This window comes from Rana temporaria, chromosome 8 (genome assembly GCF_905171775.1).
Source record: "Rana temporaria chromosome 8, aRanTem1.1, whole genome shotgun sequence".
Lineage (NCBI taxonomy): Eukaryota > Metazoa > Chordata > Amphibia > Anura > Ranidae > Rana > Rana temporaria.
In genome coordinates this window covers 58,639,533-58,667,492 of record NC_053496.1, presented here as the reverse complement: position 1 = coordinate 58,667,492, position 27,960 = coordinate 58,639,533, and the positions used below count along the sequence as shown (strand labels likewise).

The 27,960-nt window shown below is 42.3% G+C and overlaps 1 protein-coding gene across 6 annotated transcripts in view; it reads right to left on the bottom strand.

Moving 5' to 3' along the window:
- Positions 1-27,960, bottom strand: part of SH3PXD2A (SH3 and PX domains 2A) — a 424,441-nt gene that overhangs the window by 360,450 nt on the left and 36,031 nt on the right. The gene's annotated exons all lie outside the window — the stretch shown is intronic.

Genomic DNA, 27,960 nt, shown 5'->3' with positions numbered 1-27,960 from the left:
CAAGATACATTTTAGTTTATGCAGTCCAATTACAAACTACTAAATTGGGTCAAATGATAAGAATAAAAGTCAGTTTTTTAGCTTTTGCTGGAAAATCATTTAACTACAGAAGAAGTCTTTATCTGATGATACTTATCTATTGGTTAAAATACAAACAGAAAAAAAAAAAGTTTCAATACGTCTCTCTAATACCAGCACATTTGTCCATGTGTATGCCTTTTATAAATGTTACAAGTAGAGAAAAATCCCAGTAGATCTGCCAGAAATCCATTGAAGTGTTTTTGTGGCGCTGAAACCCACTGGACTATAGAACTTTTCCCTACCCTTCTTTGTTCTATTTCACATTGGTACATCTCTTTCTCAGCAAAACACTGCTGCTACCTCGACTTCCAAAAGCCTGCCTAAACATTGGGAGTTATTTACGAAAGGCAAATCCACTTAACTACAAATCCAATCCACTACAAATGCAAACTACAAATGCAAACTACAAGTGCAAAATGCACTTGAAATTACACTGCAAGTGCACTTGGAAGTGCAGTCTCTGTAAATCTGAGGGGGAAGATCTGAAATGAGGGGAAGCTCTGCTTATTTTATCATCCAATCATGTGCAAGCTAAAATGCTGTTTATTTTCCTTGCATGTCCCCCTCGGATCTACAGCGACTGCACTTCTAAGTGCACTTTCCACTTGTAGTTTGCATTTGTAGTGTAGTGGATTTGCCTTTTGTAAATAACCCCCATTGTGTGTATGGAACAGTCTCTTGGGAGATATAGTACTGGAAGCATGCATATGTCAATAGGAACAGACATCCCAGTAGCTGTATCTGCATAAATTTTACAAGCCTTATGATGATATCACAGGGAGTAATAAGACCCCTTTCACACGGAGGGAGTTTTGCAGGCGCTATATCGTTATAAATAGCGCCTGCAATCCGCCCTTAAACTGCTGCTCTATTCACTCCAGTGTGAAGCAGTGCGCTAACAGGGTGTCAGAAAAAGTCCTGCCAGCAGCTTCTGTGAACTCACCACTGCTGATGCGCTCCTGCCCATCGAAATCAATGGGCAGCGCCACGGTACCACCAGCAATACGTCACTGTAGCGGCGCATTGCAGGCGGTATTAACCCTTTCTCGGCCACTAGAGGGGGGTTAAAAGCGCCCCGCTAGCAGGCAAAATGCTCAGCAAATCCGACGGTAAAATAGCTACGTTTTACCACCGCCGCTATGGGTGTCGGCAGTGTGAAAGAGGTCTAAAAGTAGTTTCTCACTACAGGAACAATGTACAAGAAACAAACAAAATTAAAAAAAGGGATGTGCTATGGAGGAAAAGGAGGTTAGAGTAATTTCTGGAGATATACTTTAAAAGAAACCTGTGTTAAAACCATGTTCTATCTATCCTGATCAGAAAATGTTTGGGTACAGGTACACATTGTCGTGTTTGCCGCACATTATGGCTTCATCATTTCTAAGCAATGTCTATTTAGAATGAACACCCCAGGACCTGCATGTGATAACACGGATCACTGCGCAACTGTTTAGGGTTGCAGAGTTGGCTGCAAAGGATGTTATTGTAGGGAAAAGTTTTGTGGTCAAAAGCTAAAATAAACCTTAAAGCGGAGTTCCACCCAAAAGTAGAACTTCCGCTTATCTGTGTGTGTACCCCCCCCCCTCTGGTGCCACATTTGGCACCTTTCAAGGTTGACATGTACCCTGTCCTAACTTATATCGGACCTCGCTGTGGCAAGGTACATCAGAAGTCCAGCCAGCCTCCTCCCTCCCTTACTGTTGGGCCAGTAGGAGAGCACATCTGCACATCGCGCCAGCGAAGTAGGGACCCAGCAATAGTGGCGACAGCACCTGACAGCCAATGGAAACATCAGCTGCATTGCTGTGTAGCTGCTGACTTTTATTATTTAGGGGGAAGGCGGAACTCCGCTTTAACAATATTATAAACAGTACAATAAAACTTCAGTTTTGTAATTTAGTTATACACTATGAAATTACAAGGAGAGCAGGCGAATAGTATAACAAAGAACGTAACAATATATTATCTGAATGTGGTGCCGATCAAGATGAGGAAGACTGGAAACAAAGAGGAAACCCTGCAGCAGCTGTTTTACCATGCAACTTGAAGATATCATGCTTGTAGCTGCTGGGTATTTGATAAAAGACCCATGACAGTCTGTTACTTCAGAATGACAGATGTGGGTTTTTTTTAAGAAAAGGAAAGGAAAGACTTACAAAAAGCCAAAACAACATGTGTGTATCAATTAATATAAGCCCTGAAGGTCACAGAAAACCCCCAAATTATTTTATATATTCTGAAAGCAGACATCCTAGCGGTAGTTTTTTTTTTATGTCTCATGATATTGGTGCAATAGTTTTATGAAAAGCAAAATCTCTGTAAAAAATACACTAGTTAGTTTAAGGGCACGTGAAATGCAATATATTATCCAATTATTTGGTAATATATAAAAGATGAGCCTGTGCCAAGTAAATAGATGCCCAATGTGTCAAGCCTTAAAGTGTTACTAAACCCACAACAGTAAAATCAGTCTGTATATTCAGCATAGCATTTTACTTTTAAAGTATATCTCCAGAAATGACCTCCTTTTCCTCCATAGCACATCCCTTCTTTCATTTTGTTTGTTTCTTGTTCTCAGTGCTAGCCAGGTCACATGATATTGGCATCACACATGTGGGCGTGTATACAGGCTGTAGTGAGAAAATCTCCACCTCCTGAACTATCAGCACTGAAGAAACTGTGCAAGTTATCACTGACTGTGGTATACAGATCATCCAAAAAGGTATATAGTGGCAACATTTTAATGTAAAAAGAAGATTTATAAGCTGTGGACACTGGGGGGGGGGGGGGGGGGGGAGACGGGTGAACTATTTTCATATTACTGGGATTAGTAAGACTTTAAAATTGCTTGCGACTGTGAAACGGTACAAATTTTGGTACTCTACGTTTTACATAGGCGACACCTTAGCAGATTGACAGCCGGGCAGGACTTTCCACCTTCTAAGTGGACGATGTATGACGTCCTCTCAGAAGGCGCCACACGCTGTGGACACAGCCGATGACTGATCAGTGTACCTGTTTTACAATTAACAGCAGATCATGACAGACATGACAGCTTCCTTTCATACAATATAGTGTACAATTGTGTTGCTAGCTGTGACTGACCAATGTGATCACTTGGCACAGACAGGGCCAATCACGGCCCATCTGTGCCATGTCATTAGCTCTGGCCAAAACTCGCCATGCCTCTTACTAAATACCTCAGACTGTCTACTTTACAAAAAGGGGGTCATTTGTGTGTGGGGGGGGGGGGGGGTATCTGTACTGTCCTGGCATTTTTTGGGCCTCAAGAAATGAGGCTGTCAGTACATCAGGATTGGTCCATTTTCAAATATGTACCATAATTTGTGCACTCTCTAACAATCCTACAGACGAAGTAATATACACTTATTTTGGGTAATGTTCACCAAAGAAATGGAGTAGAATAGATTTTGGCATAAATGTATGAAGAAACATTTATTATTTGCAACATTTTATAACAGAAACCATTTCAAAATTTTTACTCCTTTTTCGTTTATTTAGCAAAAAAAGTTAAAAACCCAGTGGTGATTAAATACTACCAAAGGAAAGTTCATTCAAACTGTGACAGTGCTGAAAGCTGTAAATTTGGCCTGGGCAGGAAGGGGGTAAAAGTGCCTGGTATTGAAGTTTATCAGTTTAGAGTTAGCTGTGAATAATGGGCCTAGCATTATAGCTGTTACTGTGGAATGTACGTCAATATGTGGCATGTGTAGCACACTCAAAGTTTTTGTGTGTAGGTGCCCCCAACGTATGCATTTACATTCATAGGTGGGTGTGGGTGGCTCAATAATCTTTTTTGGGGGGGAGGGGGGGTTTAAGTACTTGGGTGTAACTTTCATTTCATACCTTTTTTATTTTTACACTCGTCAAAATATGGTTTAGCAGGAATTGGCCAAATTTCAATCAGTGTATGGCATTCCCCGTTTGACAGAATTTGATCGGTTAATCAACTTCTGTGGGACAAAGGGTCATGTGGGAAATTTTTCCTCAATCAGCAGCTACACAAATAACCTGCAGCCACAGTGCATTCTGATGGCGGAGGGTGCTGTTGTCAGAATACAATGTCCCGGATGGGGACACAAACAAGGTGTATGCAAGAATTGGTTCCTTTTGTTTTTGCTTAGCTTAGCTTGCTGGCTGAACAAAAAAAGAAATCATGTATGACCAGCTTTAGAGCCGGTTCACACTGGGGCGATTTTTGATCCGACTTGAAATCGCCTCAAGTCGTCCCAAGTCGTGCTGTCAAGAAAAACAATGCAAGTGAATGGGACTGGTGTTAATACACACTACTCAAGGCGATCCGACTTCAAAAGAAGTTCCTGTACTACTTCAATCCGACTTGTAGGCGATTCCTACCCATTGATTTCAATGGAAGTAGCTTTCAAGTCTGATCACTGTTCATAGTGAGGCGATTTTGCCAGAAGCAGAGAGGAATTTACCCAGAAGCCACCAGGTACTCCCCTGTCCCCAGGCAGCCCCCACCTTCTTGGCACGGATTACTTTCACTTTCTTAGTACGTTGTCTCTGTTTGCACCATTGCTGTCAGAGTTAGGAAAGAGGCCGTGGATAATGAGTCCCTTATAAGGCTGGTAAAAGAGAGACCATGCCTCTACGACAAGAGGGACCCCTTTTACAAGGACCAAATGAAGAGGGACAATGCCTGGCTGGACATTTCTCGCCTGACCTTTGAGGATTGGGGCATATTGTCTGAGACCGACCGCACTGCCAATAGTAAGTTTAACCTTTTTATTATATGTCTATTTTCCTTGCCTAGGCATGCTGGTTGTAGTTCCATACATGCCACTTGTTTGCACAGAGAATGGCGGCATGAACTCCCTCTTGAAGACAGCAACAATAGAGCACACCGGCATCAATAGATCCCCTGGCAGGAACAGTATATCCCATGCTGACAATAGTAGATGCAGACAGGAACCATAGATTCCCCAAAAAAGTAGATCCCTAACAGGAACACTACTTCAAATGACAAGAACAACAATAGATCCCTGATCGGAACACTAGTTCACATGAGAACAACAATAGATCCTTGACAACACTAGATCCCTGGCAGGAACAACAGATCCCCCAACAACAATAGATCCCTGATGGGAACACAAGTTCACATGAGAACAACAATAGATCCTTGACAAAACTAGATCCCTGGCAGGAACAACAGATCCCCCAACAACAATAGATCCCTAAAAGGAACACAAGTTCACATGAGAACAACAATAGATCCTTGACAAAACTAGATCCCTGGCAGGAACAACAGATCCCTCAACAACAATAGATCCCTGATCGGAACACAAGTTCACATGAGAACAACAATAGATCCTTGACAACACTAGATCCCTGATCGGAACACAAGTTCACATGAGAACAACAATAGATCTTTGACAAAACTAGATCCCTGGCAGGAACAACAGATCCCCCAACAACAATAGATCCCTGATCGGAACACAAGTTCACATGAGAACAACAATAGATCCTTGACAACACTAGATCCCTGGCAGGAACAACAGATCCCTCAACAACAATAGATCCCTGATCGGAACACAAGTTCACATGAGAACAACAATAGATCTTTGACAAAACTAGATCCCTGGCAGGAACAACAGATCCCCCAACAACAATAGATCCCTGATCGGAACACTAGTTCACATGAGAACAACAATAGATCCTTGACAAAACTAGATCCCTGGCAGGAACAACAGATCCCCCAACAACAATAGATCCCTAAAAGGAACACAAGTTCACATGAGAACAACAATAGATCCTTGACAAAACTAGATCCCTGGCAGGAACAACAGATCCCTCAACAACAATAGATCCCTGATCGGAACACAAGTTCACATGAGAACAACAATAGATCCTTGACAAAACTAGATCCCTGATCGGAACACAAGTTCACATGAGAACAACAATAGATCTTTGACAAAACTAGATCCCTGGCAGGAACAACAGATCCCCCAACAACAATAGATCCCTGATCGGAACACAAGTTCACATGAGAACAACAATAGATCCTTGACAACACTAGATCCCTGGCAGGAACAACAGATCCCTCAACAACAATAGATCCCTGATCGGAACACAAGTTCACATGAGAACAACAATAGATCTTTGACAAAACTAGATCCCTGGCAGGAACAACAGATCCCCCAACAACAATAGATCCCTGATGGGAACACAAGTTCACATGAGAACAACAATAGATCCTTGACAAAACTAGATCCCTGGCAGGAACAACATATCCCCCAACAACAATAGATCCCTGATCTATTGTAACGCACAGAGAGCATTTTAGACACAGGAAAACAGGGAACAGGGAAGAAGAAATCAAACAGGAAGAAGAATGATGTCAGAAGAGCTTAGTAGCTCTGATTGGCCATTTCTGACATTCCCTGTCCTGGAGGCGATTTATAAATCGCCCCAGATCGCCTCAGGTCGCCCTGTGGTTCACATTCAAGTCGTGTCGGAATCGCCTCTGGAAGTCGCGCTGGAAGTCGGATCGCCCCAGTGTGAACCGGCTCTTAGGGTGGGATATGGGAACATGTGCAGGCCTGTAGGTCATCCCCAATAACAGAAAATGTCCCCGGTTCATGTCATCTTGGGTTGAGGGTTGAGGGTTGACCAGTCGAGACTTTTTTTAAGAAGTCAATGTTGAGTAGGATTCTGAAGAGCTTCTCCTCATCTCTCATGAAAAAATATTTACATGATGAGAACATGTATCTCTGTGAAATGAAAATTCTTTAAATCGAGGAATGTCTGTAGAAACCCTTACTAGTAGCTTTATAGGCTGTGTGCTTTATAAAAGAACAGCTGGCATTCTAGATTTTCCCGGGGACTTTCGGCATTTAAGAATCAGAAAGACATAGTAACAAAGGCTGGTAATCGTACCGATGTATCTAGCAACCAATAAACTACATAGTTTCCAAAACTGTTACTATCATTAAAAAGCCATACTGCCAAATCTGCACTGCAAATTTTATTTCCAAGGATCAGAATACCAGCCAAAGAGGATTAAAAAGTAAAACTTTCAGACTGTTAAGTTCTCAAGCAGCTTTGGATAGGCTAACAACATCGCTTTGGAAAGGAAACCTCACAGAATCCATAGGTGTTTTATGGAAAATACAACTACAGCTGCTTCTTAAAAGCAAAAAATTTCCAAAAGAATATATTTTGGCTTCAGCATAACCATTAAACACGTAATAGTCTTTAATTGCATATGCAGTTCAGAGGTCACTGATTTAATTTTTTTTTAGGTACTCTATTTTTTAGTATAGCTAAGCGAATGGTGAACAGGTGCATAACATTAAGCAAGGTCCCAGGGAAACTACTGTCATTTCAACTGACTGAAATAAAGATAAAGTGGAGGGGTATGCATAGTACACCATATCTACAGAGCTGTCAAATTCAAAGTGCACATAAAAGCTTGTTGCATGTGTAGATATTTCCATTTGCCAAACTGAAGGAAGTCAACATTTTTGTTTTTTGGAGGACTGCTTTACCTCTTATTTGCTGTACATTTTTTTTCTCCAAAAACATGCTAGGGTTCCATCCTCATTGACAACAATGTGAACTGGTCAAGGTCTTAATCAATGTGCAAACATGCATATTTGTTTTCAGTTTTGGATAATAAAAAAAAAAAAAAAGAGTTAAGCCTCATACACACGTATAGGATTCCCGGCGGTAAAAAGTCCTGCTCTGTAACTTTTTCCCTCTACACACGACCAGGTTTCCCGACAGGAAAACTGTCATGAGAGCTTTGGTCGGGAATCCCGGACATGTGCATGCTCCATCGCAGTGTTTCCCATAGGAAAACTGCCGAGTTAAAAACCGCCGGGGAAAAAGAGAGCTGGTTCTCTTTTTTTTCCCCGTCCGTTTTCCTGTCGGCAAAACTGCGATGGAGCATACACATGGACGGTTTTCCCAGCAGAAAGCTTTCATGAAAGTTTTCCCGACGGGAAAACCGGTCGTGTGTACGAGGCTTCAGGCTAGGTTCACGCTGGAACCAGGTGCAAACTGCACAGGAATTGTGTGCGTCTCCTTTCTCCATTTCAAGGACGAATCAGAGCCGAATCTTTGCCTGAATTCGGTCTTGAAACTGAGCCAAAGACACAGAGTTTCTGAGCAGTGCGCTCCGCAGCCGCCCCGGAGAAATGTCAAATTGACTTTCATATTCAACTACAATGTTGAGAAAATTTCTCCCCCCATGCAGCCATGTCTCCCCCCCATCCAGCCATGTCTCCCCCCATGCAGCCATGTCTCCCCCCCCATCCAGCCATGTCTCCCCCCCATCCCGCCATGTCTCCCCCCCCATCCAGCCATGTCTCCCCCCCATCCAGCCATGTCTCCCCCCCATATCCAGCCATGTCTCCCCCCCATATCCAGCCATGTCCCCCTTACCTGCATCCCCGCTGCCGCCGACTGGTTAATACGCGCGGGGAACATTACAGCTTTGAATGGCTGTAATGATTCGCGCTGCGTATAGACACTCCCCCTCGCTCGGGATTGGACAGTTCACCCGAGCAAGGGGGAGTGTCTATACGCGGCGTGGCGCGAATCATTACAGCTATTCAAAGCTCTAATGTTCCCCGCCCGTATTACCCAGTCGGCGGTAGCGGGGATGCGGCGGGATGCGGCGTAACGGCGGCGGGGGGGGAGTACTTACAAGTACTCACGCAAATACTCGGAATCCGTCCCGATACCGATACTAGTATCGGTATCGGGACAACCCTAGTTAAAAGCAAACTGTACTTCTGAACGACATCAGTCAAGTTATCAAATTTGGTGCGAACTTTGGTACAAATGTTTATATAAGTGTTCATTTGAAAATCTATAGTGTATGGCCAGCCTTAAAGTGATTGTAAAGTCTCGTTTTTTTCCCATATAAATATTGTGTAGTGAATTTGCACAGAGCAACCTCGATTCTCCTCTTCTCGGGTCCCTCTTCTGTGATCCTGGCCCCTCCCAACTGTTCAGTGCCCCCACAGCAAGCAGCTTGCTATGGGGGCACCCGAGCCAAGTCACAGTCCATGTGTCCATTCAGACACGGAGCACCCCTTGGTTGGCTAGCTGACTTTGATTGACAGCAGCGACAGCCAATCAGATGGCTGAGACACTCGTGTACATCGCTGAACAGAGAGGGACCTCAAGTAAGTATTAGGGGGCTGCTGCACACCGAAGGCTTTTTATCCTAATGCATAAAGATAAAAAAACATTCTTCTTTTACAACCCCTTTAAATCTTCTGACTGGTTTGGTTGCTGTCTATGGTTCTCTGTTCTGGTGACAACGCTTAGTGGAACATAAAGCAAAAGAAAATTCTGAACAGAGACAGTAAAAAAACGTGTTGTTATTCTAGATTTACCCCACCATAAAAATATAATTGCAGGCTCCAGGTGCCAAAGTGGACTTTAGTAAGTAATGAGGAAACTGAAACTGCAGTTTCCTCTGTACATTATAAGCTCCCTCGAGCCCCTCAACCCGTCCAGTTGAGAATTCTGGGTACATACACTGGTGGGGTGCCATACTACCACAAAACCTACAATACTGAAAGCAATCCCTGTCATTCAATTTTCTTTAATAAAACCCTACCCTCTGTAAAAATCTTGAACTGCTATGCTTTTGGAGGTGACAAGAAAGGACCAACAGGAATTGGAGATCTAGAGAACAATAAGCCTTTAATTTGGAGGTCTGTAGTTTTGCACAACTTAGAGTGAATTGTGTGTATTTTTTTGCTTTCCCTAACGAAAAAAAAAAAACATTAAGTGCCAAGGCACACTACAGCGACTTGGGATCCGACTTGTGTCACCCCAAGTCGCCCGACATGAGAAATTCCATTGAAGTGAACGAGAGCCGTCTTAATGTACACTACTGAAGTCGCTCCGACTTCAGAAAAAGTTCAAATACTACTTCAAGGTGACTTCTAGGCAACTTGTACCCATTGATTTCAATGGAAGTTGCCTCCAAAGTCGGATCACTGTCTTAACTGAAGCAACTTTACAGAAAAATAAAATGGTTTACTTAGGCAAACCCCTCCCTCCCACAGAGCTGATTATTCTGTGATTGGCCACAGCCAAAGTTGACTGTCCTGGAGGCAACTTTAAGTCACGTTGTAAGTTGCTCCAAGTCGCGCTAAAGTCGCCTTGAAAAGTCGAACTGTAAGTCGGGGTGCCCCTGTGTGAACCGGCACTTAGGCTTCTTGCATACGGACAAAAAAAACACCATGTTTACATTTGAGTGTATACATTTACGCATATACATGTGTATACTCAAGTACATACAAGCATATATTTGTAAACTACAACACTGGCAGCCAGGAGATGAAAAATTCTAATTTATCTGCATTTACGCACCTGTATGCATGTATACATTGGGTCTTTAGAGAATGCCAGCATATAAACATCAATAAATTATAATGTCCATGTGTAAGAGGCTTAAAAGTGACAAGGCAGAAAAAGGATACGTGAATCCCTGTTTTATAAAAAGATTGCTGACCCACATGGTATGCTTCTGCATCAGTTTAATTACATGGAGCTCTTTCTTGGAACAGTTTCCTTCCAAAGCACAGCTAATAATAGGCAGAAGGAAATATAAGGTGGTTTGCCTATACAGTACAGTCCTACACTGAGGCTTATTCAGACTAGGTGTACTTTCATGAATTTTTAATAGTGTCTGTCATAATAAAAAAATACACTTAAAACCAGAGAAACCACTCTAAAAAAAGCCCTGGATGAGGAAATGTGCCATAAGTAATAATTTCATCACATAAACTAGAAAGGGTGATTCGAAATATTGTTGCAATGATTGTACCTGACATACTTTTTAAAAGCCACTGAACGAGGGTCAAATATCACATTTCCATTAAGTTTAAAAAAATAATGCCTCTAGGAGTAATTGTAACTGCCAGCCTTGCAATGCCTCAAGGGAAATTTAGTTCCACAACAGCTAAAGGGCCCCAAGTTGCCAACCCCTGACCTAAAACATATGAATTGCACAGATTCTAAGGCAAATTTAGTGCAGATAAGGCACCAAGTGAGTCCAATTACCACCTTAAAGTGGTTGTAAACCCTTTACAACCACTTTAAACTACAGGCAAGCCTATAATTAGGCTTACCTGTAGCTGCACTGGATATCTCCTAAACCTGCACGGTTTAGGAGATAGCCTTGTATTTGCATGTGCCGACGTCATGCGGCACATGTGTACTTAAGCCAACTGAAGCAATGGCATGTATGTGCCGTTGCTTCAGTTGTACTGTGCCGCTCCCGGCGGCTCCCACGCATTCGGGGGCTTCGTTCTCAGGTAAGTAATTCATAATGAGCTAGTATGCTATGCAGGGTGTTTTTTTTTTTTTTTTCAGGAGGGTTTACAACCACTTAACCATTTAACAACCGAGGACGTCCTCGACTTTGTGCGGTGATATCTGAATGATGCCTGCAGCTACACCGCTCCTGCTCATTAAAATGGTCACCGCTGTCGAAGCGCCTGCAAAGCCAGGCTAGCAGCAGAATAGCGCCACTGAAATGTCGGTAAAGAGTCACTAAAACAAAAGCGTTTTACCGTCAACGCCCGCCCGCTCCAGTATGAAAGCAGCCTTAAGCTTAGTTTCGACTTGCCTTCCACTTTCATTTTTTACAGTTTCAGTCCTTCACAGAGCATAGGGGATGAAATGTCTTACTCCAAGTTCAACTTCTATTTCATGAAAACTATAGCAATGGAGATCCGAATGGTTATTCTGATTCATTGTCACAGGGCGGGTAAGATAAAAGAAAAGACCTGTGGGAAATACCTCTACATTTCCAGTCATGTAGTTTTAACAAATAGTATTCACACCTCCATTGGCACACAGCAGATTTCAGCATATTTATTTTCTGCACAGTCCCACTTCAGATCATCTTAGATCAAAAGAAAGAAGTGCTCTTTATATAACCTGCTCTTGAAGTGTTGAAAGATGCTGCACACCAGTTTATTTCCCACACAGCAGATCTGTTAAAAGAACAGCCTACCAGAATTACTCCATTCTAATGCACAGTCAGCTGATAAGTTGAGGAAATCATCACATTCAAACAAACCAAGCACAATAAATCCAATAGCTATATAGCTGACCAGCTGTAGAGTTATTTGGAATCTGTGCATGGTATGGTATTGAGTAGGCAGGGTATTCTAGGAAGTGACGTTTTTATATTTTCACAATACAATGGTGTTTTGTTTTTTATGTTTTGTTTTAAAGGTACTATCCTACTAATCCTTTGTTCTCTGTTACATTCGCAGTGACGATTTTATTAGATAAAATAAAATTCTAGCTACAAATAACAAGATAAAACTAATAGCCCATTAAGGGCTTTTTCACACGGCCGGACTCCACCTGTGGATCCATCTGCTCAGCAGGGAATCTGCCCTACCCTGGTATATAAAGTCATATAGTAGGCAGCAGTTCTATGAGTGAAAATACTATTCTTTTTTTAATAAAAGAGGTCACGAGAGAATCATAAGACGTGTTCAAACTAGAAGTTTAAAACTGTTCAAATAACTACTCTATATAAAAGCTGTGCATAGAAGGGCATCAAAACATCAGTCAATACAAAGTATGAAATACAACAGCAGAAAACCATGCCAAGTTTAAGTCCTGGCAGCTAATAACAGGACGAAGAGACTACTGTGGGCACAGATTTCCTACAACTGGATGACCAGGGACTGGAATCGGGTAAATCTTTATTTCTGTTGTGACACGCAGATGGTAAGGCTAAATTTTGACATACGCACAATGATCCTTTATTCCCAATTATAAAATAAGCCAAATTTTTTTTGCACTAATGAATGAAGCACTGAGAGGAAGGAAGAGTTCAGCTCAGACACTTTCGATGACCCAAAGCTGCAACCTGGCTGCTCCCAGGATGACCTCCACTCAACTGCAGTGCACAGCATTTGTTTGCCTGTTAAAGTCATATTAACTCTTTCGCTGCCAGAGCCATTCTTATGCATTTTTGGACTCGTTGAAATTTTCATTTTAGGCCTGAAGATTACACAAAACCTCAAACATTATATATTTTATGAATGCAGACAGTCTAGAGAGAAAAATAGCGGTAGCAGTCCCCGGATTGTGTGCAATACCCCCCGCCGTTAGGTCCATAAGACGTATGGACCTGGTGGCGAAAGGGTTAAAGCCTTGCCTTTTTTTTTAAATAACAAACATGTTATACTTACATGCTCTGTACAATGGTTTTGCACAGAGCCTCTTCTCGGGCCCCATGCCGACGCCACCTCCTGCCAGGTGCCCCCACAGCAAGCAGCTTGCTGTGGGGGCTCCCAATGAAGTGTGCCCTGACCTGTGGCTTTGTGTGTCCATTCACACACGGAGCCATGGCTCAGCCCCACTTCTCCTTCGCCTGATTGGCTCCCGCTGCTGGCAAAAGACTCTCATGGACATTGTTGGGTCGAGAGGGGGCTCAGAAAAGTCTTGGGGGGCTGCTGCACACAGAAGGTTTTTTACCTCAGGCTCCATTCACATCTAGGTTTTGCTTTTTTACAGGCGTTTTTTTTTCAGGCATTTTTTGGGGCGTTTTTGCAGTGTTTTTGTACAGGCGTTTTGAAGTTCAAAAGGTCACCAATGTAAAAGCAGTAAAACGCCTGTAATCTGCCAAAGAATGCTCATGTACTTTTTTTGAGCGGCGGGCATTGTAGTTTGCACTTGTAGTGCAAAGTGGATTTGCCTTTTGTAAATAACCCCCAAAGTCTTTACACCCCTGTAAAAATGACAGGTTTTTGAGATTTAAAAAAAATAATATTTTCTATCACTTCCTGTTACAAAGACAACTGTCAAGTTTCAGCTTCCCTATAACTTTCTATCTTAGTAACAATGGTCTTTAGAACAAAAAAAGAAGGTATATTACCAACAGGGGATTTCAAAGCTTAATAAATAAATACATACATAAATAAAAATGCATAGGCAAGATTGAAGAGTCATTCTCAACAGTTACTTTGCTTGTTGTTATGTGAATACAATGTATAATAAAACTTCCTTCCTTTGAGTCCACACACATGAGTTGTTACATTATATTGTATAGATGCTATTTTATTGTTTATTTTCCTTGCATGTGATTGAGTATTTTTTGCAAAGTGGAGCTTTACCTCATTTACTAATCACTGGATCAACTGCACTTGCAGTGCACAGTATATTTGCCTTTAGTAAATCAATCCCAATGTCTCAGTGAAAACAGTCACCATTTGACCTAAAATGTTGAGCAGCGTTCATCTATACTGAGTTGTGGCAAATCCATTGGAATGAACAGCAATAGAATTGTGTAAGCACAAAAACAATTAGATTGCCATGGAAATGTTAAATATTTAATACCATTGTATAAAGTGTTTCATAGTGCCATCAGGAAAAATAGAAAGTAAAGGAAACCTGGAGTTATAAACAGAGTACTTCCTGAATTTATATTTGGTACTAGGACCATATGTTATACATTTATTATATTTCATTATATCTGAAATCATTCCAGTAAAGCCCTTCCCCGGACATAGCTGCAGAAATTAAGAGAGCATCATTCACACCTAATGATAGAAAAAAATCTGTAAGAATAAACAGTACAGAAGGAAGTGAGAAAGGCCATATAAATCTGCCTCCCAACTTCAGGAAAATAATTTACTGAGGCGAAAAGTGATGTTAGACAGTCCCCTGACATACAAGAAAAACTAAAATGGAAGGCGTGCACACCTAGCGCATTACCAGAGATAATTTAATAATATTTTTTTTTTTTTTGTATAAAAGTGAGTACTCACAAAACTGCAACTGACAAAAGGCCATAAACACAGTGCATGGACATGCACAGAACACGGGGTACAGCTAACGCGCTTCGGGGGCGCACCCCCTTTCTCAGAGCTAGTCCCCAGACATACCACCACTTCACTGCACATAAAAACTGCAGATGAAAAGAACCTTGCTAGTGCTGCAAAGGATGTCATGTCACTATAATAGTGTCAGCATACCTTGCTGTGCTTTAAAGCTGAACTCTGGGCAATAACTTTTAGGGCTCATTCACATTGGGTGTATCAGTGTGTACGCCCATGTGAGGACCTTCTTTGACTGCACAGGATGCACAGGTGTCCCATACATCTATATGCAGGCAGTCCCATTTGTGTCAACTAGGTCCCAATTTGACATCCAAGTGGGTGCGAGTACCCGAACGCAGGCAACGTGTGTTCGGAGGCACGCACCAGCACCTGCATGGATGTAGAATTGGGCGGGAACCTGAGCCAACCGCTCTCACCCCTTCACAGCCTGATACTCCAGTGAGCGCTGGAGGGACAGAGCAGAGCACCAGTGACTGACAGTCACTGGCTCTCTACTCAGTGAAGACCAATAACCGGGCGATCAACACTCTTTGATTGCTCAGTTCTTGGTCTTAGAGGCAGTGGAGGACAGATGCTGTATCCACCTAGGTAAGCATGATTGTTAGTTTTTTTTTTTTTTAAACCCATTATTTCCCTTTAAATTTGGAGAACTTAGAGATCCTGCCAGTAACCTACTTCCTGTTGTAGAGGCACAATGCTCACTTACACACTGTATGTATGGAGGAGAAGCACTGTAACTCTTGGACAGGAAGTGTGTTATGACTACAGAACACCCCACCCTCTCCTTAACTGCATAACATAATGTAGTCCACAGAACACAGCATTGGTAACAATACTAATAAGCATCAGCAGAGGGAGAGAGCAAATAAATGAGCCAAAAAGATTTCTGCCAGGATCAAAGGGTATTCGTTTGAACAGATATAACAAAATATTTCTTATTGTAAATGCCTAATTAACATATAGAAGCAATCTATAAAGGAAAATTCCTAACCTTTAATCACATTTTCTTATTTTTTATCTTACACAAGTATTTTGGTTTTTCACTGCTTTTATAAGAAATGCTTTTACGGCATTATTAATACTCGGCAACAACAGAGAGTTGACAGGCCGACGCTTGGCCAGTGTGATAAAGAAGTCAATCCAGGATATTTCATAGTGCTTTTCTGCCAAGTTAATAGAAATCCTGGAACGTAGCTGAATGAAAGGTTTCACATTGAGCTCTGCTGCCTAAAAGTGTTCCACATTCTGGCAGCACCCTTCTGACGTTACTGGCACTTCTTCAGTGTGACTACACTTCTGAGCTTTCTCTTGCTGCTAGTGTCAATTTGCTGGCCTGGCAAATAAACTATCAAAGTCGCCAAAACTATAAAATGCAAAAAGTTCTCAACAACAATTATCTGCCAACCATGAAGACATTAGTGTCCCATAAAGGGGCTTAGAAAAACCTGGATACCTTACCCTTATGTTTCCATTATTCATACCACAGCTTTATTTTGAAGGTGATGGAGCAGGATAGTTCTCTTCTGTTCTGGCAACTGATGCACCTTTCTGGCACAAGGCATGCTTTATACGGCAATCTCCATCAAACCTTGTGATCATACATCACGGAAATCGTGCTTTGTCTCACTAGTTTATCTTCAAAAGCAAGAGCCACCATTGACAGACACATTTTAAATATAATCAACAATAGTGTTCTGTGAGGCTTAAAACAGAAGTTCAGGGTTTTAAGAAAATAAACATTTATACTCACCTAGGTAGATGCAGCATCGATCCAGTACTACATCTGTGTAGTGAGAACTGAGCGATCAAACACTGCTGATCGCTCAGTTGTCCCCCTCTGACCTGAACAGAGAGCCAGGACTGTCAGCTGCTCTCTACTCTCTCCTCCAGCACTCACTTATGATTTCCCTCTCTATTATTGTTACGGGGACAACCCAAATTTTAGATTTTTGGTGATAGCAACCAATGGTGTAGACAGCAATACATATTCTAATTCCTTTCCACTCTACCCAAACCAAGAATAAAAAAGTTTTGCCTCAAGTTATATTTTACTGACCCCCCCAATAAAAAAAAGTTATATAAAAGGATGCCCATAGATTAGTCAGTTTTCTTTTTTTCATTCAACAAGCAGGTTGAACGTAAAAAAAACAGACTCAATTGCCCCATTCACATACAGTACATGATGTGTATGGGGGAATCCTCCCTGCAAAGATATTGTATTCTGACAGCAGAGCGACTGCTGATCAGCATTGCAGGCTACAGCCCACAGGACTGAACGAGCAGGGATTGATAGATTGACCATATATAAGGAATCAATCTATACATAGATTGAAACCTTACTTCCTATAGGCACTAACACCACTGCATTTAACCACTGCCTTCCAGGAAAACAGGGTAATTGAGGTCCTGCAAAAATGTGCTCCTCTAAGAAGCTGTAAGGCACGGTGATGCCATCACTGCATCTAAGACGTGGGATCCAAGTTAAATGTTTTTAAAGGGGTTGTAAAGGTACATGTTTTTTCACCTTAATGCATAGAACATCCAAAGATTAGCGGCCCCCCAGCCACCCCCATTTACTTACCGGACAACTCGAAAGTCATGAACACGCTGGCTTCTCAGCTCATTCATTGGTTGATTGATAGCAGCGCAGCCATTGGCTTCTGCTGCTGTCAATCAAATAAATGACACGGCACGCCGGGGAAAAGATGAGGATCGGGGCCACTCTGTGCAAAACTAGCTGCACAGTGGAGGTAAGTATGACATGTTTGTTATTTAAAAAGAAAACAATTGAACCTTTAGTGTCCCTTTAATGTTTTTTTTTCCCTCAATGCTGCTTTTTTTTCATTGCTTTATTCTCATAAAAGGCCTGCCTTAAATAACTATTTGATAGCGTCAAGTCTCATCATTAAATCTTACGTGTTGGGGAGTGATCTATTTCTTTACACCAAGTGCAAAGTCCTTATCGTGGTGTAACAATGGTGGACAGTAAACCACAGCATCAAATCAGAAAGTGATTTCCAGTTGCTTGGTGTAGTCAGACCCACAAGAGATGATATTAAACTGGCTGCTACATGAGGGTGCTGGTTTGCAGTTTAATTATAGATGTGTATCATTTAAATATTGCTGATCCCGATCTCTTAGAATATGAATCTCTATAATTACTTACAAGATATATAAATTATTCATAGAAAGAATGCTGAGCTACAGAGGAAGCTTTATTGCAGTATGAGTATGTTAAAGCAGAAAATCATTTTTGAAAGAGCAATGGAGAGTTATAACCCCTGTCATGTTTGTCATCTGTGTTCCAGTGGGGAGATTTCCCTTCATTTCCTTTCTCATAGACACAGCAGGAAGCTAGGAGAAATCCCAGTAAAGTGAGGGAAATCCCTAGTTGTGTGTCCCCATTGGAAGATTTTCTCTCGATTCCTGTTGTGGTTACAACTCCAAATTTGGTACTTTCTTCTACTTTTACTCTCAGTGATAATGGTGACCAGGACAAATAGCGAGAGTGAATCTCCCAAATGGGGACACAGACAGCAATACAAACCTGACAGGGATTTTGATCCCTTTCAAAAGTTTTGGCTGCATTTGCACTTTAAAGTCCGGCCCCACCTCACCATGCATGTCACTTGCCTTAGGCAAATGATGCACACACTGCCTGCTGTGCCATATGCATGTCACATATCACAGGAGGCAAGGCCTTTCATTCAAGGAAAGATGGAGTTGAAGGGGTTAATGGCACACTATCGAGAGGCTGATCTAGATAACATCAGAGAGAACATGGTGGCAGGGCATGAAAGGATCTCAGCAGGACAACACTGGATCCACTGGATGGGCGAGTATTTATAATATTTTAATAATGGCCATTTTAGAACAATATGATATTTATGGTATCTCAAGGTAATTTTTACCCATGCCTGTATAGGGGCAGCCATAAAAGTTCAACCATTTAGGCTGCATTCACACCTTGGCGTACAAAATCGCGGCATTTTGTCCCGCGAATTGCGGCGACAAATTGCGGCGTTTTGTACCGCGATTTGCGGCGACAAAACGCCGCGATTGTGAATGCAGCCTGTACCCCCTCTATAGAGATGGTTCACATCTCCTATGCCGAATGCCGAAAGCCGCCTGAAAAAAAGGTCCGGGACTTGTTTTCAGGCGGCAGGCGTACGGCGTTCGGCGTTCAACGTGGAGATGTGAACAATCTCCATAGAGGGCAATGTAAAATCATCCCTCCAGCGTCTCAGGGGCGGCTGCGGCGTCGCACTACAGGCGTATATACGCCTAGGTGTGAACGGGGGCTTAAGGTCTCTATCCCACATGTATACACACATACTTGAGCCGACTTGGAAAAGGGCCAATGAACCAACCTCCCAGCATGTGTGAACATTTTGGCCCCTTTTTTTCCCCTCTGTTGTGAACAGAAGGATGTATTTTTGCCTGTAAATTCAGAAGTACACTTCTCTTTTTTTTTTTTTGTAAAGATATTCACTGCCAGCACTACAATAATTAGTTTAATCAGAAGTTTAGAGAGAGCCTCAGTTTGGGCACAATAGTGAATTCTGCCAGGTTACAGAGAAAGCATGTCTAGTCAGAGATGTATTAGAAATACAAATGTTTGAATTTTGTTTTCCTTCACATGTTTTCCCTTCCCCCACACCTCTCGTCATTCTCCACAAGAGAGCCTCCTGGGATTTGCACTGTTCCTTCATGTATATTCCCAGGCTCCACTGGCAGGAAGCAGAACACGTACATGAGATGAGCAACCATTATTACAAGACAACGTAGTGGAACAAGAGCATAAACATCGGCTTGGTTGCTTTTTTTTTTTGTTTGCTCTGTGTCAAAAACTGAAGGAAAGAAATCTGCATTTGCTTCCTCTCTTTTGTGGAATGTTATCCAGCAAAAAAGGAACACACATCTATTACAAATCAGGCTACCTCACATTTAAAATTGTGAGTGAGGGGTTAAAACCCCAGAACCAGCGCAAAGTGGAAGGATAATTAGTGCAACTAAAGTAATTAAACAGGTGAAAGTTGGTAAGGAGCAGCACGTTGTAGAAAATAAAATGGATAAGTAGAAATCAATACTAAATTGAATAAACCGCGCTCCTTCCGTAATAAAGTGCATACATGCAAAAGTGATTTCAACTGAGCACCAACATAATAATATGTGTAAAAAAAAAGTCCAACACAAAATAAATTCAGTAGTGCAAATAGTGAAAATTCAAACAATGTATCAACTTCTTCAGATAGTGTACACAATCTTCAAATCCCTGCTGGACAGTAGGTAAATTTGAATGAAATCTCTTTCACCGCCATCACCTGTCACACATACAGATGGTCATAAAGCACATATGGGTATATCCAGCAGGAGTTGTGCACGATCCCAATGTTGATCCCAACGTTTAAACGACCTCCAGGTCACTCACAGCAAAGTGAATCCAGATCGCTTGAGCACGTTCCCAGGAAAAAACTATTTGAAGGGAGTTGTCCAATGGATAGTGGGAATTTTTTTAAAGAAAGGGCTTCCATAGTGAAGTACGTCACAGTTGTATTCCAAAAAACAGATAAAAACAGCAAATTCTTGCAGCTTAAAAATCCATGTGCATAGAAAAGCCGCGGTGCGTTCCAGCTGCGCCTCAAAAACGGCAGAAATTACATATCACAATCAAGCACCCTACCGGTTTCATTGGTACACACCAATGTCTTCAGGGCTCATGGCGTGCACAACTCTTGCTGGATATACCAATTGCACTACTGAATTTATTTTGTGTTTGGACTTTTTATACACATATTATCATGTTGGTGCTCAGTTGAAATCACTTTTGTATGTTTGCACTTTATTACAGAAGAAGCACGGTTGAATCAATTTAGTATTTCTACTTACCTCTCATTTAGCCAAGTGTATGTCTTTTTGTATATTTGTGATCCCAGGGGTCAGATTTACCTCAGTAGAGGAGACATATTTTTTATCTCAAATATAAACCAGAAGTTAATGCAGATGTTTCCTACTACGCATCAATTGTGCCCAATATTTACTCTTTCATGCAAAAAATAAATAAAATAGCTATACAAAAATTACAAATTTAAACTGGCCATACACTGATAGGCGATTCAGCAGGAACATGTCAAATTCCGATCAGTGTGTGGCCATCCCCACTCAACAGAAGTTGATTGTTTTTACATTTTTTTCATTCAGCCTACTGAGTGAAAAAAAACTAACCGTGTATGGCCAGCTTCTCTCTCAGGATTGGCCATCATATAGAGCTCTCAAAACACCTACAGTTTATAGAAAGTTTCCCTATAATTGGTGAACAGCAAAAAAAGGGGGGAAAAAACACTTTTTCTAAACCCCTTTCACACTGCCAATGCCCATAGCGACATTAAAATAGTGGTAAAATGTTGCTATTTTACTGTCGGATTTGTGGCGCATTTCGTCTGCTAGCGAGGCGCTTTTAACCCCCGCTAGCGACCGAGAAAGGGTTAATACTGCCCGCAATGCGCCGCTACAGCAGCGTATTGCCGGCGGTACGCCAGCGCTGTCCATTGATTTCAATGGGCAGGAGCGCATTAGCAGCGGTGAGTTCACCGCTGCTAATGCGCTCCAAAGAAGCTGCTGGCAGGACTTTTTCTGACGCCCAGCCAGCGCACCGCTCCAATGTGAAAGCCCTCGGGCTTTTTACACTGGAGACAATAGAGCAGCTGTTTTAGGGCGGCTTGCATGCACTATTTTTAACGCTATAGCGCCTGCAAAATGCCCTCAGTGTGAAAGGGGTCTAACAGTCTTCTCAGTTTTCTTTTTTATTAACTGTGTTTCAGGATTACAAATAAAGACAAAAACTGATGATAACTTTGCATGGTGTCTGCATTACAGCTTATCAATGAAAATAAATGAATACACACAAGGTTTTAAAAATGAGTTCTTAAACTGGCCATAAATGGTTATGATTTTTCGTCCAGTCAGCAGGCTGAATGAAAAAAAAAAAAACAATTCCCCCACCCACACATTATTTGTCATAATACAGAGATCAACACTGCAACGTATTGCCTGCAGCACTGATCAAGAGGCTTTTATCTGACAGGATTGTTGAACAGAAGTCGATCAGTAGATCTATGGACACCTTTAGGAACATGGAATTTTCTATTTCTGTAGCCGAGTAAGGTAAGGTGCACTTCATTTAAAAAACTTTCCCAAAGCAGTAGACACCAGGAGAGTGCAAGAATGTGGGTAAAGCTGGCTACACCTCCTGAGGAACCAGCTGAACTTTGCTCAGTAGATAACCCTGCCAATCCTGCTTTGTTCAAATGACATTTGTTGTCAGATACAGCTGCTACACAGGTATTTTGATAGCTGGCAGGGACGGCTGTTAAAATATAATAGCCTCAGGGGGAGATTCTTTGTTCTTACTGTATATTGTGGATAGAGGAATCAGATTTTTCTTCGTTTAGGCTGCAAGCTGAATGGAAAAAAAAATCAGTGTATGGCCTGCTTTACTTTCTGTAGACCTACTTGTAGCCAACTAGAGGAAGTCTGTTGACAGCAAAAAATAAATTAAAAATAGACCACTATATGTTACATGCTGCCTAAGGACCCCATAAAAAATTATCTTCAAAAGGGTACTAGACACGTTAAACAGGATTTCTCTACACTACAACTGGTCTTTACAAAGTGCCATGGCATAAAACTCAGCAGATGCCAAGCAGAAAGGTCAGAAAACTAAAAAAAATGAAATGCAAATAAAATATAAAAACACAGTTTAAAAAGTTAATTAAGGAAAAATCTGGCTTAAAAGGGTGTTTATTGGTTTTTACAGATTCAGCAGCCAAAAGTAACAAGTAAAACCAAATACATCTAGGGTAGATTTTGCTCATCAGGTGTGAAAGGCACACAGCCCAAAACGTCATGTTTGTCTTTATGCTGTTTTTGGCTTTCAATTACATTTTTAAAGCCGAATAAACACCCTTTCCAACATAATGCTGATATAACATACACTCAGAGCAAAAACAATAGAACAAAAATCTTGCACAGTAAATATTAAGACTATGCCAAATAAAAGTAATCATGTTTATTAACCTGCATGAGTAAGATTACATGATTTCATTAACCTCTTGACGACTGAGGAAGTCCCTGGGACATCCTCGGCTTTGTGCGGTGATATCTGAATGATGGCTGCAGCTACAGGCATCATTCAGATATCGCCGTCTTCACCCGCCGATTCTGTGCACAATAAGGATTAAAAAAGCGGCGATTCCGCCACTTGATCGTTCTTATAGGCAGCGGGAGGGGACATTCCCCCCCTCCTGCCGCCATTCTGTGCTTCTCCGGGCTCTCCCGTGCCATCGGGAGAGCGAATCAGTCGGCGCTGCTGGAAAGCATAGAGATGAATGGTGAGCAGATGGTCACCAGTCATCTCTATGTCCCACGGAGGCCCGGGCGCGACGTTATGACATCACGCCCGGTACCCAGAAGTAAACAAAGCCGCAATCACAGCTGTTGGCATGTGATCGGTGCTTTTTTTTTCACCGTTTTCATGCTTGTGAGCCTGGAGGAGAGATGTGGGGTCTTATTGACCCCACATCTCTCCATAAAGAGGACCTGTCACACTGATTCCTATTACAAGGGATGTTTACATTCCTTGTAATAGGAATAAAAGTGATAAAAAAAAAATGTAAAAAAAAATGTAAAAATAAAAAAAATTAAGTAAAATTAAAATAAAATAAAAACAATTCAAAACGCCCCTGTCCCCGTTATCTCGCACGCAGAAGCGAACACGCATGCAAGTCCCGTCCACATATGTAAACGCCGTTCAAACCCCACATGTGAGGTATCGTCGCATGCATTAGAGCGTGTGCAACAATTCTAGCACTAGACCTCCTCTGTAACTCGAAAATAGTAACCTGTAAAAAATGTTAAAGCGTCACCTATGGAGATTTTTAAGTACCGAAGTTTGGCGCCATTCCATGAGTGTGCGCAATTTTAAAGTCTGGCACGTTAGGTATCTATTTACTCGGCGTAACATCACCTTTCACATTATACCAAAAAATTGGGCTAAATTAACGGTTTTGTTATTTTTTTCCCAAAAAAAGGCATTTGAAAAATTATTGTGTGAGAAAAAAAAGTTGCAATGACCGCCATTTTATTCCCTAGGGTGTCTGCTAAAAAATATATATATAATGTTTGGGGATTCTGATAAATTTTCTAGCAAAAAAATTGTGATTTTTACATGAAGGAGAGAAGTGCCAAAATAGGCCCGGTTGTAAAGTGGTTAAAGTAGAACCCCAGTGCCTGGTAAGATGTTTTAGCAGGCGTTTTAAGCATCTGACAGTGTGTGTATTGACATTTCTGTTAATAGAATACATTACAAAGTGAATATTGAAACAAAAAAGGGAAAAAAAAAGAAAAGGGGGAGTGACTTTACCCAACCAATTCAGAGTGTTTTTTTATTTTATAACACACCAAAAACCCTGGGTGTCCATTATTTTTCATTGATCTAGTAAACCAGCTAAATACAAACAGATTTCTGTATATTAACCGCCTTGAGCCTCTGCTTGTGTAAATCACATCCGTGGTTGGTACATCTCCAATTCCAAAAAAGTTGGGACTCAGTGTAAAATCAGCTAGAGCAGTTAGAATCTTATATCAGGCAAGAATGGGACAACATTCCTCTCCCAAACTCCAGCAACTGTTAAAAGAAGAGCGGATGCTACATCGTGTTAAACATGGCCCTATCCCAACTTTTTGGAGACGTGTTGCTGCCATCAATTTCAGTAACCTTATTTTTTTCTTAAAATGGTACATTTGAAAATTTTCTTTTTTTTATATTGTGAATAAAATATGGGTTCATGAGATTTGCAAATCATTGCATTCTGCTTTTATATAGATTTTACACAGCATTCCAACTTTTTTGGAAATGGGGTTATACTACTTTCAAAATATTGTTAGAGCTTTTCAGTGGATTTGTAATCTGGGGTTAATTTCCCTTGTCTTACCCATCTGGTTACGTCTAATATCAACAATTCCCAATAAATGTAGTGGTTCACCTTTTAGGTTTTGGTGAAATCCAAACCCATGGGCTGCCTGGAAAAAAAGAGGCAATTTTCTCTTTAAATCCATGTAAAGTGCAAATCTGTAAGTGCAATTTGTTGGAAAATATGATGAGTCCTGCATTACTTCCATCAGAAATCCCATTTGCCCTGTGATAACGAGAGTGATAAGGAATTCATCCGGCCCGTCTAGTGTATTGGTGGCCTATGTAGGGATTTCCTTGCTGTTCAGGAAGTATCGCTCACAAGTGAAGCAGCACAACAATAGTGCTGTCATCTCATGATCACTCACTTACACTGAGGTAAGCACATTTCAGGCAGCGTCCTCTTCGACCATTGTTCAAAATGTTCCATCAGATCATAGATGTTGATACAAATGTCGGTAAAAACTATTACTTCACCTTGGCTACTGCGTTGGAGTCATCTGAGTACACCTATATACCATATTACTCTCATGCCGATCATAAACTCTGATTTTCCAGCTCAACTGAGGCAAGCCGCCTTTGTGATTCTCAGGACACAGAGTTAGGTAACAAGTGATTAGAATTTAGATTTAATGAAAAAGCAGAAATATTGGTTTCAAATATTTCAAGACATGCTTGAAAGTCATTATGATCCATTCAATATAAACAGTCAGGTGGAGCATTACATACTATAAGTTTTATTTTTTTATTTTTTTAACAATAGATTTTTATTGAAAGTATTTACTTAACAGTACAGATTAAAATTGTCATATTAATCCTTAATAACCAACTGAGTTACCTTGGTTCATAAGATTGTTCTTATAACAATACAATACTTGGAAGCTGCGGCGCCCCCCCCCCCACCCCAAAGTACCCTGCCCCCATGTTGATGAGGACAGGGCCTCTTCCCGACAACCCTGGCCGTTGGTTGTCGGGGTCTGCGGGCGGGGGGCTTATCGCAATCTGGGAGCCCCCTTTAACAAGGGGGCCCCCAGATACCGGCCCCCCACCCTAGGTGAATGAGTATGGGGTACATTGTACGCCTACCCATCACCGGGAGGAAAAGTGTCAAAAAAATAAACACACTAGACAGGTTTTTAAAATATTTTATTAGTCAGCTGGGGGGGTCTTCTTTCGACTTCTCTGCTCTCCCGGGGTCTTCTTCTGACTTTGGGGGTCTTCTTCCGACTTCGGGGGTCTTCTTCTGTCTTCTCCGCTCTCTTCTTCTGCTCTCCGTGCTCCCCGGTTCTTCTCTTGCTCTCCGGTGCCTTCTTCCGGGCTGTGCCGCCGCTGCTATCTTCTTTGTAGCTCTTTTACTAGCGGCAGCGGCCAGCCCGGGCTTCCTCCGTCGTCTTCTTCCTCCTCGCCTTCTTCTTCCCTCTTCTTTTCTTCCGGTGTTGACTCGATGCTCCCTCCCGCTGTAATGCCGGGTGCGCGGTGTGCGGCATTCATATAGGCCTCTTATGACGTCACAGTCCCAGAATGCTCCGGGTAGTGACGTCACCACCCGGAGCATGCTGGGACTGTGACGTCGTCATAAGAGGCCTATATAAATCGCTGCACACCGTGCACCCGGCATTACAGCGGGAGGCAGCGTCGAGTCAACACCGGAAGAAAAGAAGAGGGAAGAAGAAGGCGACAAGGAAGAAGACGACGGAGGAACCCCGGGCTGGCCGCTGCCGCTAGTAAAAGAGCTACAAAGAAGATAGCAGCGGCGGCGCAGCCCGGCCGGAGGCACCGGAGAGCTTGAGAAGAACTGGGGAGCGCGTAGAGCAAAAGAAGAGAGCGGAGAAGACAGAAGAAGACCCCAGAAGTCAGAAGAAGACCCCCGGAGCTGACTAATAAAATATTTAAAAAACCTGCGTAGTGCGTTTATTTTTTTTGACACTTTTCCTCCCGGTGATAGGTAGGGGTACGATGTACCCCATACTCATTCACCTAGGGTGGGGGGCTGGTATCTGGGGGCCCCCTTGTTAAAGGGGGCTCCCAGATTCCGATATGCCCCCGCCCGCAGACCCCGACAACCAACGGGCAGGGTTGTCTGGAAGAGGCCCTGTCCTCATCAACATGGGGGCAGGGTGCTTTGGGGTGGGAGGGCGCTGCAGCGCACCCCCTGCCCCAGAGCACCTACCTCCCCAAGTTAGGGGCATGTGGCCTGGCACGGTTAAGGAGGGGGGGCGCTCGCTCGTCCCCACCCCCTTTCCTGACCGGCCCGGGCTGCTGCTCAGATACGGGTCTGGTATAGATTTTGGGGGGACCCCCATGCCGTTTTTTCAGCGTAGGGGGTTCCCCTTTAAATCTGCACCAGACCCATGGGCCTGGTATGCTCTTGGTGGGGAACCCATGCCGTTTTTTTTGTTAAAATTTGGCGTGGAGTTCCCCCTCAAGATCAGCAGAGTACAAGTCGCATGCCAAAGTCAGAGCGTGCAAGACTTAAATCCGACTTTGATCCTACTTCAATGATATTCAATGGAGTGAAGTAGGATCAAAGTCGGACCAAAGTAGTACAGGGAGCATTTGCAAAGTCGCTCCGACATGTGTCGGACCAGTTAAGACGGCTCCCATTCATTTTCACACGTCATGCGACATGAGCTCCCAATGTCGGAGCGTTTGTCGGACTAGTGTGAACCCGGCCTCAAAGGTCAATGAGTTTCTGCACTCCTGACAGACTCTTGCATCTTTCATCTAGCACTGCACTGATGTCTCTGGATTCTGAGTCATGGGGAAAGCAAAAGAATTGTCAAGGTAGGTGAACTGTATAAAACAGGAAAGGGAAATAAAAAGATATCCAAGGAATTGAGAATGCTAATCTGCAGTGTTAAAACTCTACTCTAAGAAGTGAAAAATTAGGGGTTCTGTTCAAACCAAACCACGGTCAGGTGGACCAACTAAAATTTCAGCCACAACTGCCAGGAAAATTGTTTGAGATGCACAGAAAAATCCACAAATAACTTCAGGTGAAATACAGAACTCTCTGAAAACATGTGGTGTGGC